Source organism: Hyla sarda, chromosome 5, assembly GCF_029499605.1.
Source record: "Hyla sarda isolate aHylSar1 chromosome 5, aHylSar1.hap1, whole genome shotgun sequence".
In the NCBI taxonomy this organism is placed as follows: domain Eukaryota; kingdom Metazoa; phylum Chordata; class Amphibia; order Anura; family Hylidae; genus Hyla; species Hyla sarda.
The window spans coordinates 164829614-164844371 of record NC_079193.1 but is presented as its reverse complement, the minus strand read 5'-3'; the positions used below and the strand labels follow the sequence as shown (position 1 = coordinate 164844371).

Below are 14758 nucleotides of genomic sequence, written 5' to 3'. Positions count from 1 at the left end.
AAGTACTGAAAGGATTAAGATTTTTTAATAGAAATAATTTACAAATCTGTTTAACTTTCTGGAGCCAGTTGATATATATAAAAAAAAGTTTTTTCCTGGATAACCCCTTTAAAGGGGCACTTAAAGGGATATTCTGGTGGAAAACCTTTTATTTATTTATTTATTTTTTAAATTAACTGGTTCCAGAAAGTTAAACAGATTTGTAATTTTTTCTATTAAAAAATCTTAACCTTTCAGCTGCTGTATACTACAGAGGAAGTTGAGTTGTTAATTTCTGTCTGACCAAGTGCTCTCTGCTGTTGGGAACTGTCCAGAGCAGGATAGGTTTGCTATGGGGATTTTCTCCTGCTCTGGACAGTTCCTGACATGGACAGAGGTGTCAGCAGAGAGCAGTGTGGTCAGACAGAAAAGAACAACAGTACTGGATGGATTAAGATTTTTAAATAGAAGTCATTTACAATTTTCTGTTTAACTTTCTGGCACCAGTTTATTTAAATATAAATATATATATATATATATATATATATATATATATATATATATATGTTCTACCCCTTTAAGAACATTTCACAGCTTACTTTGATAGGTCAGACTAATATAAAAGAATACTGTCTTGTATTACAAGGCAAAGTGTGAAAGACCTAGGTATGACTTTTTCCTACGTCGGTTAGTTTTGCAGAAGAATTGGGCTTTGTTTTTCTAGGTAGAGGAAAGCAGATAGCTCTAGCAGGAACTTTCCCCTATTCTGTTTGCTGTAGAGGTGAGTCCAGGTAAGTCTGCCCTTTGGTCACACCAAGCTAAAGATAAAGTCTTGGAGCACTGGAGGTGGATTTGTTTTCTCTGCTAGATATCTATAGGACAGTGGTCTTCAACCTTCGGACCTCCAGACCTCCAGCCGTTGGCTGTCCGTGCATGCTGTGAGTTTTAGTTTAGAAACATCTGGAGGTCTGCAGGTTAGAGACCACTGCTATAGGACATATGTTTTTGTTCAGAGGTTTTTCTTTTTGTTTTCTAGTTTAGTGTCTATTTAATGCAGGTGCACTTGGTGAATAGTTACAATTTATACTCGTACCAGTGTCATTTTGTTTTAGTTGTGTCAGTTCTTGTGGCATATCCAGGGCTCTTTTTAAGTCTGTAAACTGCTAAAACCATTGGAAGATATTTATATACAGACCCTAGCAATACTTCCGTGTAATATCCACACTCTGTTTAGACTTAGCTTAGCACAAATATGCACATAGTAATATTTAAACTGCTCACTGTAATCCCAATATCAACACTTATAGGTACATAGAACATCTCTGTATACATGTACGGTGTCCATTTTAGGACATTGTCAGTCGTCTCCAGCAGGCAAAACAGCATCCCGCCTCCTCCCTCGGACCAATCGCCGTCAGTCGTCAGCCGCAACTCCATCCTCCATCAGGCAAAACACTGTTCCGCCTCTTCCCTCGACCCAATCGCCGTCAGTCATCAGCCGCAACTCCATCAGGCTGAACGGCGTCCCGCTTCCTCCCTCGGACCAATTGCAATCAGTCGTCAGCCGCAACTTCATCCTCCGTCAGGCAAAACGGCGTCCCACCTCCTCCATCGGACCAATCGCCGTCAGTCGTCAGCCGCAACTTCATCCTCCGTCAGGCAAAACGGCGTCCCACCTCCTCCCTCGTACCAATCGCCGTCATCCTTCAGCCACAACTCCCTCATCTGAAAGTCCTTCATCCAAAACGCCGTCATGCCTCAGACAGTTCTCCCTCAGACACATAGCAGAGCCGATGCTGCACAGCACTGTATAGCAGAGCTGACATTGAATAGCATTAACAGCAGAACCCGTATAGCAGAAAGCCGACACTGACTCAGCTCTGCTACACGGCAGGAAGATTTTTCGTCTGAGGGATGACTGAGTTTTGGATGAGAGACTTTAAGATGACAAAGGAGGGAGGGGGGACTTGCGGCTGACGCCTGACGGAGATTGATCTGAGGGAGGAGGCGGGGCGCTGTTTTGCATGACGGAGGACGGAGGTACGGCTGACGACTGACGATGTCCTAAAATGGACACCGTATACATGGCAAGAAACATTCCAAAGCTTATACACAGGCCAGATAGAATAGGGTTACAGAAATAGGAAACTTTGCTTTCTGAAACGATATAAAACTGTGAATTCACAATAGAGTGAACGGTAGAGACACCTGGACACCACCAATAAACCTGCTCAAGTAAAATACAGACACCGTAGGTAAAATAAATAAGGTGTTTTCATTATAGGGACGACGCGTTTTGAGAGTCCATTCTCTCTTTTTCAAGTCGGTGTCAGCCGCTGTACAATCTACTATATGCGCAAATAGGTGTTGAGCTCTTAGCTTACACCATCAGGTAAGGAAGTTTACTTTATTGAATTTGGTTACCTTGGGTAATGGTACCAGGCAGAGCCCCTGTTTTGTTCCGTTTTTTTTTCTTCACATACCTATTCCAAACTAGTACCCGTCACAATAGTGGTATAGAGAGAAGAAATGGGCCATGTACCAACGCTGCCGGTGACTCTCCAAAGGAAACGATGTATCTTCAGTATAAAAGGCTTCAGTTGATAAATGAAATCAAATAAAATACAAAAAAGCATTTCAGGCCTGAAACCTGTTATTGGATTTTATTTGATTTTTATACGGAAGATTCATCCTTGGAGTCACAAAAAGAGCTCCCCCAACCCAGCACAATAACCCAAATGTATATTTGTTCTGGTCACAGCATTAGCAAACAAAATTAAAGGGGTACTCCCGTGGAAACCTTTTTTTTTTTTTTTTTTTTAATCATCTGGTGCCAGAAACTTAAACAGATTTTTAAATTAGTTCTATTAAAAAATCTTAATCTTTCCAGTACTTTTTAGGGTCTAAATACTACAGAGGAAATTCTTTTCTTTTTGGAGCACAGTGCTCTCTGCTGACATCACAAGCACAGTGCTCTCTGCTGACATCACAAGCACAGTGCTCTCTGCTGACATCTCTGTCCATTTTAGGAACTGTCCAGAGTAGCATATGTTTGCTATGGGGATTTTCTCCTACTCTGGATAGTTCTTAAAATGGACAGAGATGTCAGCAGAGAGCACTGTGCTCGTGATTCAGCAAAGAGCTCTGTGTTCCAAAAAGAAAATAATTTCCTCTGTAGTATTCAGCAGCTAATAAGTACTGGAAGGATTAAGATTTTTTTATAGAAGTAATTTACAAATCTGTTTAACTTTCTGGCACCAGTTGATTTAAAAAAAAAAAAAAAAAAAAAAAAAAGGTAGCAAGACCCTAAGGGAAACTCCGGTACCTAACAACTTATCCACAGGATAGGGCAAGGGTACTCAACTATTTTTAGCAAGAGTCCGCTTATTCAGGTTTGACATCTGGTAAAGGTCCGAGCTGAATGTTAAGGCCTGGTTCACACCTACCGGCCTCAGTGCCATGAAGGAAAGAACAAACAAGCAACTGAAGTGTTGAGGATGTATGACCTGAATATTGCCACACACTGTACCCCTGAATATGATACTGCCGCACACTGTACCCCTGAATATGATACTGCCGCACACTGTACCCCTGAATATGATACTGCCGCACACTGTACCCCTGAATATGATACTGCAGCACACTGTACCCCTGAATATGATACTGCCACACACTGTACCCCTGAATATGATACTGCCACACACTGTACCCCTGAATATAATACTGCCACACTCTGTACCCCTGAATATAATACTGCCACACGCTGTACCCCTGAATATAATACTGCCACACGCTGTACCCCTGAATATAATACTGCCACACGCTGTACCCCTGAATATAATACTGCCACACGCTGTACCCCTGAATATAATACTGCCACACGCTGTACCCCTGAATATAATACTGCCACACGCTGTACCCCTGAATATAATACTGCCACACGCTGTACCCCTGAATATAATACTGCCACACGCTGTACCCCTGAATATAATACTGCCACACGCTGTACCCCTGAATATAATACTGCCACACGCTGTACCCCTGAATATAATACTGCCACACGCTGTACCCCTGAATATAATACTGCCACACGCTGTACCCCTGAATATAATACTGCCACACGCTGTACCCCTGAATATAATACTGCCACACGCTGTACCCCTGAATATAATACTGCCACACGCTGTACCCCTGAATATAATACTGCCACACGCTGTACCCCTGAATATAATACTGCCACACGCTGTACCCCTGAATATAATACTGCCACACGCTGTACCCCTGAATATAATACTGCCACACGCTGTACCCCTGAATATAATACTGCCACACGCTGTACCCCTGAATATAATACTGCCACACGCTGTACTCCTGAATATAATACTGCCACACGCTGTACCCCTGAATATAATACTGCCACACGCTGTACCCCTGAATATAATACTGCCACACGCTGTACCCCTGAATATAATACTGCCACACGCTGTACCCCTGAATATAATACTGCCACACGCTGTACCCCTGAATATAATACTGCCACACGCTGTACCCCCTGAATATAATGCTGCCACACGCTGTACCCTCTGAATATAATGCTGCCACACGCTGTACCCTCTGAATATAATACTGCCACATGCTGTACCCCTTAATACTGCCACACACTGTACCCCTGAAGACTGCCACATACTGTACCCCTGAATATAGTACTGCCACATACTGTACCCCTGAATATAGTACTGCCACACGCTGTACCCTTGAATACAGTACTGCCACACGCTGTACCCTTGAATATAATACTGCCACACGCTGTACCCCTGAATATAATACTGCCACACGCTGTACCCCTGAATATAATACTGCCACACGCTGTACCCCTGAATATAATACTGCCACACGCTGTACCCCTGAATATAATACTGCCACACGCTGTACCCCTGAATATAATACTGCCACACGCTGTACCCCTGAATATAATACTGCCACACGCTGTACCCCTGAATATAATACTGCCACACGCTGTACCCCTGAATATAATACTGCCACACGCTGTACCCCTGAATATAATACTGCCACACGCTGTACCCCTGAATATAATACTGCCACACGCTGTACCCCTGAATATAATACTGCCACACGCTGTACCCCTGAATATAATACTGCCACACGCTGTACCCCTGAATATAATACTGCCACACGCTGTACCCCTGAATATAATACTGCCACACGCTGTACCCCTGAATATAATACTGCCACACGCTGTACCCCTGAATATAATACTGCCACACGCTGTACCCCTGAATATAATACTGCCACACGCTGTACCCCTGAATATAATACTGCCACACGCTGTACCCCTGAATATAATACTGCCACACGCTGTACCCCTGAATATAATACTGCCACACGCTGTACCCCTGAATATAATACTGCCACACGCTGTACCCCTGAATATAATACTGCCACACGCTGTACCCCTGAATATAATACTGCCACACGCTGTACCCCTGAATATAATACTGCCACACGCTGTACCCCTGAATATAATACTGCCACACGCTGTACCCCTGAATATAATGCTGCCACACGCTGTACCCCTGAATATAATGCTGCCACACGCTGTACCCCTGAATATAATGCTGCCACACGCTGTACCCCTGAATATAATGCTGCCACACGCTGTACCCCTGAATATAATGCTGCCACACGCTGTACCCTCTGAATATAATGCTGCCACACGCTGTACCCTCTGAATATAATGCTGCCACACGCTGTACCCTCTGAATATAATGCTGCCACACGCTGTACCCCTGAAGACTGCCACATACTGTACCCCTGAATATAGTACTGCCACATGCTGTACCCTTGAATACAATACTGCCACACACTGTACCCTCTGAATATAATAATGCCACACACTGTACCCTCTGAATATAATACTGCCACATAACTTTACCCCTCAATATAATACTGCCGCACACTTTACCCCTCAATATAATACTGCCGCACACTGTACTCCCTGAATATAATACTGGCACACACTGAACCCTCTGAATATAATAATGCCACACACTTGGCCCCTGGTATATTACTGCCACACACTGGGCCCCTGAATAAATTACTGCCACACATGTGCCCCCTAAATATAATACTGCCACACACTGCACGCCCTGAATATAATCCTGCCACACACTGGGCCCCTGGTATATTACTACCACACACTGTGCCCCTGAATATAAACCTGCCACATAGTGCTGGGCGGTATATCGGTCCTTACCGAATTTTTTTTTCCCCCTCACGATATGAATTTTTCCCATAACGCAACACCGGTTGTGCCCTTCCCCCCCCCCCCCCCGAATGACTTAATTATGAGCCGCAGTGCGCTGTCCCCGATGTGAACCAATCATTTGTGACCCACGGGCGCTGTTCCGCTTCTCTTCCCCGCCCCGGTTTATCAGCCCAGTGCTGCGCTGTCCCCCACATCGGGGAACTAATCATATGTCACCTCGTCCTCCTGTGAGTTGCGGGCCGCCGGCGCTGGAAATCTGTACTGTACTACATATTCCTTCCCGGGCTGCAAAAATAAACAAAATAAACTTTAACTCACCTTTCTAGTCCCCAGGATGGGAACGTCACAGAGCCATCAGCCTCGGTCGGTGATAGGCTGAGCGCACTGTCATGTAAGGAGCCAGCCGTCTACTTACATGACAGTGTGCTCAGCCTATCACCGACTTAGGCGGGACATCGCTGCGGCCGGTGATAGGCTGATGGCTCTGTGACGTTCTTATCCCCAGCGTGAGGCCGTTACCGGAGCAACCTGGGAAGGTGAGTTAAAGAAAATACCGTGGAACCGCCATAACTTACAAAAAGACCGTGATACACATTTTTGGTCATACCGCCCAGCTCTACTGCCACACACTGTGCCTCTGGTATATTACTGCCACACACTATACACCTGGTATATTACTGCCACACACTGTACCCCTAAATATAGTAATGCCACACACTGTACCCCTGAATATATTACTGCCACCCAATGTGGGTTGGTGATGGATGGGCTTATTTACCGGTAGCCCTAAACAGGTCAATCTCAAAGTTTACTGGATCTATATCCTCTGTCACACAAAAGTTTAAGTCTTTAAACAACACTGATCTTGTAGGGTCGTCTAAGGTAAACTTAGACAAATGAATTACTGCCATCTTATCAGGAGAATCAGGACAGTCTTCCTCTTGTGTCCTCTGTTTCCTTTTTCACCCCCTCCGTGACCTCTTACTCCTAAAGGGACACTGCATTGGTTCTGCTTGTATTGTGTCCTAAAGTGACCAGAAGTCAGTCTTTCTACGCCTCCCTTTTGTTTTTTCTTTGCCTTCTTCTCTAGTTGGCAAATGTGAACACTTTATTGGTGTCAAAGTTAATTTTGCCACTTACGAATTTATCCCTTTTATTATCTTAAATTACTGCTTGGATAGAAATCAATTTGTGTTCTGTCTCATCATGTAGGTAGAGAGTTGGGTGTCATCCAGCCGTACTCTCAATTCGGTTTTGGCTTTTAATAATTCCAAGGTTAATAATTTATACTCTTTCTCATATCTTGAAATAACAAGCTTCAGCATATTCATAGAGTAATCCAGGTGGACATTGGTCCATTCTTGCATAAATATTTTGTCTTCTCCATACTGGGAAGGTTCTTTATAGTTGCGTAAACCGCGTGGCACACAGTTACATTCCACGTATAAACGTAATGATTTAAGAATCAGAGCCCAGAAACGCCTGGTCTCTTTTTCTGGAAAGGTGGAAACTTTAATTTCTAAGTTCTTTGCACTCATTACTTGAAGAACGTCTTTGCTATTATAAACTTGAAATAAACTGTGCGTCCCGATGCCCCACACTAAAAGCATCATCCGTGCCGTCTATTATGCTGCTGACTGAGTTGTCCAACTCGAGGTTGATGACTGAGTTGTCCGACTCGAGATTGACGACTGAGTTGTCCGACTCGAGATTGACGACTGAGTTGTCCGACTCGAGATTGACGACTGAGTTGTCCGACTCGAGATTGACGACTGAGTTGTCCGACTCGAGATTGACGACTGAGTTGTCCGACTCGAGATTGACGACTGAGTTGTCCGACTCGAGATTGACGACTGAGTTGTCCGACTCGAGATTGACGACTGAGTTGTCCGACTCGAGATTGACGACTGAGTTGTCCGACTCGAGATTGACGACTGAGTTGTCCGACTCGAGATTGACGACTGAGTTGTCCGACTCGAGATTGACGACTGAGTTGTCCGACTCGAGATTGACGACTGAGTTGTCCGACTCGAGATTGACGACTGAGTTGTCCGACTCGAGATTGACGACTGAGTTGTCCGACTCGAGATTGACGACTGAGTTGTCCGACTCGAGATTGACGACTGAGTTGTCCGACTCGAGATTGACGACTGAGTTGTCCGACTCGAGATTGACGACTGAGTTGTCCGACTCGAGATTGACGACTGAGTTGTCCGACTCAAACTAAGACACTCATACACCAATATTGGAAAGAACATGAAAGTTGGCACTGACACCTTTCAGTGTCTCTGTGGATCCCTGCCATTTAATGGAGCACCTCGACTGCATGGGAGCTTGAGCCTGAAACACTGTGGTGCTCTACCCTTGAAAACATAGTCCAACAATATCCAAACAGAAAAAGAAATAGCGAGTGGCACTCATGGTACAGTAGTCAGATTCTTTACTTCTTTATTAATCCAGGTGCTTTTAAAACAGTGTCGGACTCACAGCGTGCGTGGATGATGGCTATTTTGCGCTCCTCCTGGCGCTTCTTCAAATCATGCCCACTCTGACGCGGTAGGTCAGGTAAATACTTCCTGACACCTGACTTGTCAGAGTGGGGGCGTTACAAATGCCAAGTCAATCAAACCTGTGCAAGTAAACAACATATAGATATTCAGCTACTTATACAATAAAAAGATCTGTTCTAATCTGCAAAAGAACCTTATATTGTGCTAAAAGAAGATGAAACGCAGAAAAAAATGAAACTGATACTATGTAAAAAAAAAACGCTCATGTCGAGGCGATCATTAAGACCAAGGATTCCCCATGTGTCCATCTGAATGATCCATCTAGCTTCACACTGCAACAACGCTCTGTATCTGACACATCTCCTGCATGTTCCTCCTGTATATGAGAGATTAATCGTGGAGAGCCGTTCCCTGTTTTTAAAGGGTTACTCCACCCTTAGACATCTTGGGGGAGATTTATCAAAGGATTTAGACTGGTTTTTCCTGTCTAAATTTGTCGCACAGAAAGTCGCAGTCTAAATATGTGCGACTTTTCTGCGACTTTTGCTGTAGAGGATTTTTAGAACATGATGCATGCAAGTCTATTTTAGACGGAAATGCATTGGAAAATGCATTGGTGCTGAATTTATCAAGTGCGACTTTTGTGCGACAAGTCACATCTGCCCAAAATACGCTGAAATGTCAGACCATGTTGGAGCAGGTCTAAATGCAGTTTAAGCTGTAGACCCTGAAGTCTGAGCACAGAATTTATCAAGGGCTGTGAGACCTTTGATAAATTAGGAGCACAATAGACAGGAGACTACCACATACGCTGGTCTATAAGCATACCCAGAATAGACTAGATTAGTAAATGTCCCCCCTTATCTCCTATCCAAAGGATAAGGGATAAGATGTCTGATCGCGGCGTGCCAAATGACTGGCGATGCGGGGCCGGAGGCTCGTGATGCCACGGTCATGTCTTGCTTGTGATGTTACAGCCACGCCCCCTCAATGCAAGTCTATGGGAGGGGGTGTGACGGCCGTCACGTCCCCTCTCATAGACTTGCATTAAGGGGGATGACCATGATGTCACGAGCAGGGTGTGCCCGTGACGTAACCAACCTTCCAGTGCTGCACACGATGCTCTAAATGAACGCCGGGTTTAGCGCGGGCATGCTGGGAGTTGTAGTTTTGCAACAGCTAAAGGCACCCTGGTTAGCAAACACTTCCCCAGGTAGTGGAAATCTATAACCATGGTTCATCTATTTATATCTATTCTACCTATGACTTTTTCTAGGGCTGGGCGGTATACCGGTTCATACCGAATACCAAAGTTTTTGTGCTGCACGATATGAATTTTTGGCCCCTCCCCCTCGGGAATTAATGAATTATCATCCCAGCGCTGTGCAGTCCCCATCGGGGAACTAATCATATGTTACCTGTGAGCGTTGTTCTGCACCCCCCCCCCCCCCCCCCCCCAATTAATTATCAGCCCAGCGCTACTATTCACATATGTCACCCGCAAGCGCTGCCCTCCTGGTCCTCCTGTTTGCTGTGGCCGCCGGCGCTGACACTCTAAACCAGTGGTCTTCAACCTCCAGATGTTGCAAAACTACAACTCCCAGCATGCCGTTGGCTGTCCGGGCATGCTGGGAGTTGTAGTTTCGCAACATCTTAAGGTCCGCAGATTGCAATCCACTGCTCTATACTGTATCCCTATGCCCGGGCTGCAAAAGGTAAACAAAATAAACTTTAACCCCCTTCCCCGTCGGTCTGGACTTGCTTCCCAGGGAATGGAACGTCGGACAGCCATCAGCCTATCACCGGCCGCAGCGATGTTGCGCCTCGGCCGATGATAGGCTGAGCCCACTGCCATGTAAGAAGCCGGCTTCTTCCATGGCAGTGGGCTCGGCAGAACATCGCTGCAGCCGGTGATAGGCTGGCGGCTTTCCGACGTTCACGTCCCCAACGTAAGGCCGACGTCGGAACATGCGTTATTTTTATTATGTTTACCTTTTGCAGCCCGGGCATAGGGATACAGTATAGAGATACCGCACAGTATAGAGCAGTGGTTCTTAACCTGGGTTCGATCAAACCCCAGGGGTTCAGTGAGTCAGTCTCGGGGGTTCGGCAGGGGAGGCCCACCGGGTGTTTACTTTAAAAACGCGGGGACCGCCGAGAGTTAGCGCACGCAGGGACATCACTCATGTCCCATGCGTGCGCCCATGGCAACGGTGCATGGAGGAGCGGAGAAGAAGCAAGAAGGACGCGCATTGGCAATTGGTAAGTGTTTGCCAGCGGCGCATCAGCTTTGGTGTTCCGACCAGTGATCCTCCGGTCCTGCTATGGCCGGACCCGAGGAGCGGTGGTCGGAACACTGAAGTGGGGCAGTACACAGGCATACAGCCTCCAGCCATACTGTATGGCTGGAGGCTGTATGTCTGTGGGGGAACTATACTGCCAACGTAATGTGGGGGAACTATACTGCCAGCCTAATGTAAGGGAACATACTGCCAGCCTAATGTGGGGGACTATATTGCACCTAATGTGGGGGAACATACTGCTGGCCTAATGTGGGGGTACTATATTGCACCTAATGTGGGGGAACATACTGCCAGCTTAATGGTGCGGACTATATTGCACCTAATGTGGGGGAACATACTGCCGGCCTAATGTGGGGGACTATATTGCACCTAATGTGGGGGAACATACTGCCGGCTTAATGTGGGGGACTATATTGCACCTAATGTGGGGGAACATACTGCCGGCCTAATGTGGGGGGACTATATTGCACCTAATGTGGGGGAACATACTGCCAGCTTAATGTGGGGGACTATATTGCACCTAATGTGGGGACTATACTGCCGGCTTAATGTGGGGGAACATACTGCCAGCCTAATGTGGGGGACTATATTGCACCTAATGTGGGGAAACATACTGCCAGCTTAATGTGGGGGACTATATTTGCACCTAATGTCAGGGAACATACTGCCAGCCTAATGTGGGGGACTATATTGCACCTAATGTGGGGGAACATACTGCCGGCCCAATGTGGGGGAACATACTGCCAGCCTAATGTGGGGGACTATATTGCACCTAATGTGGGGGAACATACTGCCAGCTTAATGTGGGGGACTATATTGCACCTAATGTGGGGGAACATACTGCCGGCCTAATGTGGGGGACTATATTGCACCTAATTTGGGGGGACTATACTGCCAGCCTAATGTGGGGGACTATATTGCACCTAATTTGGAGGAACATACTGCCAGCCTAATATGGGGGAACATACTGCCGGCCTAATGTGGGGGACTATATTGCACCTAATTTGGGGGAACATTCTGCCAGCCTAATGTGGGGGACTATATTGCACCTAATGTGGGGGAACATACTGCCAGCCTAATGTGGGGGAACACTGCCTGCCTAATGTGGGGGGAACACTGCCTGCCTAATGTGGGGGGAACACTGCCTGCCTAATGTGGGGGGAACACTGCCTGCCTAATGTGGGGGGGAACACTGCCTGCCTAATGTGGGGGAACACTGCCTGCCTAATGTGGGGGAACACTGCCTGCCTAATGTGGGGGAACACTGCCTGCCTAATGTGGGGGAACACTGCCTGCCTAATGTGGGGGAACACTGCCTGCCTAATGTGGGGGAACACTGCCTGCCTAATGTGGGGGAACACTGCCTGCCTAATGTGGGGGAACACTGCCTGCCTAATGTGGGGGAACAACAGCAGAAGTCACACTGATTTGCAGTAAATATTCATTATGTTTTAGTTTTTGTGTGAAAATCATGTTTTCATGGTTTTGTTCTTAATGGTTTTGTTCATTTTGTGCACCTATGTATAAATATATACTTAAATATATACCTCCTATGTTTTGAATTTAAAAAAAATCATATTTTATTTTTCCAATTAAGAGGGGTTCGGTGAATGCGCATATGAAACTGGTGGGGTTCAGTACCTCCAACAAGGTTAAGAACCACTGGTATAGAGAGTGTCAGTGCCGGCGGCCGCAACAAACAGGAGGACGAGGAGAGCAGCGCTTGAGGGTGACATGTGAGTAGTACCCCGATGGGGACAGTGCAGCGCTGGGCTTATAATTATTGAGGGGGAATACCGTTAAATACCGTGGAACCGCCATAAGTTACAAAAATACCGCGATACACATATTTGGCCATACCGCCCAGCCCTAACTTCTTCCATATGACACAAGTGTTGCATGTGTCATCTACACCGTTTTAGTATCTATGAAACAATGGTCAATGATAACAAAGACTGGGAAAGTTCATAGTCATGAACTTGTGGAATCACAAAGATCGGTGCATTGGGTGCAAAGTGCACAAGAAATGAACATTTTATATATTAGATAATTTTAGCCCCAGGATTCTCTGTGCATAATAAAGAAAACCAAAAACCTGACTGCACCCCAAGCGAGTGGTCACGTGACAAATTGCAGATATTTCCAAGTGGGTTATTTTCAGCAGCATAGATTTGTGTACAGTGTATACAAATACACAAATATGCAGTGTATAGTTTTCTGCGAGCAGAAATGTTTACAAATCTGCCATGTGGCTATAACCTTACACACACTCTGTGAATAAGATTCTTAGTTCTTGTACAAATCGGATCAGCTGTAACATAAAACCACTGACAAGTCAGGTGAATAATATGTGTTATTATATGACAACGGCGCCTGTCATGGAGGAACATAAACTCACTGGCCAGTGACGAGTAGCTAATCAGCCAATCACATCACAGAATCTCAATGCATTTAGGCATGTAGGCATGGTCCAAACAAGTTGGTGAAGTTCAAACCGAACATTAGAATGGAGAAGAAAGGGGATTTAGGTGACTTTGGATGAGGCATGGCTGTTGATGTCAGACAGGCTGGTCTGAGTATTTCAGAAACCTCTGATTCACTGGGATTGTAACGCACAGCCATCTCTAGGGTTTACAGAGAATTTTGCTCAAAAAGAGAAAATTTCCATCGACAGATGAAAATATCTTGTTGTCAGAGGATAATGGGCAGACTGGCTTAAGATGACCAAAAGGCAACAGTAACTCAAATAACCACTCATAACAACCAATGTGGGCAGAATACCATCTCTGAACGCACAACACATTGAACCTTGAAGCAGATGGGCTACAGCAGTGGAACACCAAACTGGGTGCCACACCTGTCACCTAAGAACAGGAAACTGAGGCTACAATTCCCACAGGCTCACCAAAATTGGACAATGGAAGACTGTAAGAATGTGACCTGGTCTGAAGAGTCTTGATTCCAGCTGCAACATTCGAATGTCAGGGTCATAATTTGGCATAAACAACGTGAAAGCATGGATCCATCCTGCCAAGCTACAACGGTTCAGGCTGGTATTGATTGATTGAGTGACAATACCATCAGACAGCATCATCTCCATCTCCACCAGCCATCCTTGCAGCAACCAAATGCTATGATGCCATTATCTGCCCCCCATCGTCCCCTGATGATTGGGGCAAGAAACATGTTGGGAAGTTTTTGAGCGATCTGTCAACCTTTGCTTTGAGTCCAGTTTAGTATCTCTAACTTGTACTTAATAATGCCTATATATATATTCATTACTATGAGAGGTTACAGATTGAGACACTCTTGAACCCTATGCATATATCACAGGATATATCCCTTCACTATTTTGTTGCTTTACAGTAAACATCAATTTTAGCACTTTGTTGGATATGTCTGTGAGAAATAACATATCTCCGACAATGTATTGATATCATTTTTGGGTTTGTTTGTTCATTCATACATCCTAGATATTTTGAAGTATTAGTTGTGGTTTTTGTTATTAATCACTTATTGGAAATAGCAAGCATTTCTGACTCATGCTGGAGTCCTAAACACTCAGAGCTGCCGGCCTGCTTTGTTCACAGCCAAACAGGCTGTGAACAAAGCAGGCTGGCAGCTCTGAGTGTTCTCCTTTGTGAACAAAGCAGACTGGCAGCTCGTAGTGTTTAGGACTT

The 14758-nt window shown here is 45.5% G+C and overlaps 1 protein-coding gene across 4 annotated transcripts in view; it reads left to right on the top strand.

Annotated features, from left to right (window-relative positions):
* ACAD11 (acyl-CoA dehydrogenase family member 11) overlaps positions 1-14758 on the top strand; it is an 83476-nt gene that overhangs the window by 2099 nt on the left and 66619 nt on the right. The gene's annotated exons all lie outside the window — the stretch shown is intronic.